Here is a 1,634-nt window from a genome sequence, read left to right as displayed (position 1 = left end):
GGAGGATTGTGGGTAGGATTCATGTTTGTTGTTGTTAAATCATTTTAGGGAATTGGTTAACATTGTTCTTTCAGCAATTGGTCTGTTGTGTTACTCTAATTTGTGTGTTCATTATTTAACTTGTGTTAAACCGTTCAGCAGTGGAAGGCCTAGTCATTAATAAGACCTGCGAGTTTCACTTTGTCTTTGTTGTTCAAGTAGAAGAATCAAAAAATCAAATAAAGGTTCTTCAAATCTGCTACCTGGTGGTGAAGTCTTGAACTACAACAAGAGCTACACCTCTCTCTGTAGCTGTGAGGTGTCATGCTACAGTATTGTGCTTGACGCATGTGCACTGTTGTAAAGAACTTGTAAGATTTACTAGAAGAAATCCTTGTAACAAGTTGCACTAATGTTTGTTAAGTAAATTTAAATGCTACAAATTCATGTAATATTTACTCATCTCATTATCTAGTAAAAGTTATTAAGAATAGTTAAAGATTTGTAAATAAATCAGGTAAATTTTACTTAATTTGATCAAGTATGTTACGAGATTTAATTCAGCAAATTAAGTAAAATTTACCTGATTTATTCACAAATCTTTAACTATATTGTTAATAACTTTTACTAGATAAGGATGAGTAAATATTACATGAATTTGTAGTACTTAAATTTACTTAACAACCTTTAGTGCAAATTTGTTAGAGATTTTTTTCAAGTACATCTTACAATTTATTTTTATCAGTGTAATGATTAATTTGAGTCAGCTATGTTTATCTGTCAGCATTACAATTTGAACAGATTTTACTAAAACTTTCATGAAATAAGTAACTCTACAACTGATTAATATTTGATGCAAATCAAATTCAAGATGGCTGCCAGGACAAACTGACTTTAGTGAGTTTTGTACATGTTAAAAGGGTGGGGGGCATATGCAAAAATCCATAATTTTTTAGCTGTTAAATACATTTTGTTGTATTTGGAGTCTTTGGCAGAAAAGTTGAATTTAGTCTCTCCTGCTGCTTCAAAGATATCTTTATAATCTGTTTGGGTCATATGTTTTAGCCCATTCATTTTAATCTTATTTCTGTGATGTTTTCTATTATGTCAAATTATTTGCGACGGACTTACCAACCAAACAATTTGATCGTCTTCATTCTCCTCTGGCTCTGGGACAGAATCTGTCTCAAACATGTAAGGCTGGATGGACAAGTCTTCCATCGTTGACATCTTTAAATTAAATTGAAAATAAAACGTTTCTGCAAGCTAGAAAACAGTAACCTCCTCTCTCAAACCGGAGTGGAACGGTTTGGAAGCCAGAGGTGGGCGGGGCTTGAAGTGTCTTAAAAGAACAGTAACAAAACCAGCTGTGAGACATCCGAAAAGGGGTAAAAGAGGGGCTGGTAAAGTTAGAATAAGGCTGAATTCAGATCAAGGAATTGTAGTTCCACTTTATAAAGAATCCAACTAAATAATTTAAATGTGAAAAGGAAGAATTTAAAATTATATGTCCAGTTCAATTTAAAATGTGATTTGGTTACAGTTGAGTGGCATTTACAGCACAAACAGTACTTTAAGTGTGACATCACATAACTTTATTTTGAAGGTTTGGTCAAAATGGCTACAGCTCTCGTCATTTGTTCACATAAGATGAT

This window comes from Austrofundulus limnaeus, unplaced genomic scaffold (genome assembly GCF_001266775.1).
Source record: "Austrofundulus limnaeus strain Quisiro unplaced genomic scaffold, Austrofundulus_limnaeus-1.0 Scaffold75, whole genome shotgun sequence".
NCBI classification, from domain to species: domain Eukaryota; kingdom Metazoa; phylum Chordata; class Actinopteri; order Cyprinodontiformes; family Rivulidae; genus Austrofundulus; species Austrofundulus limnaeus.
Note: the sequence above shows the minus strand (reverse complement) of the source record.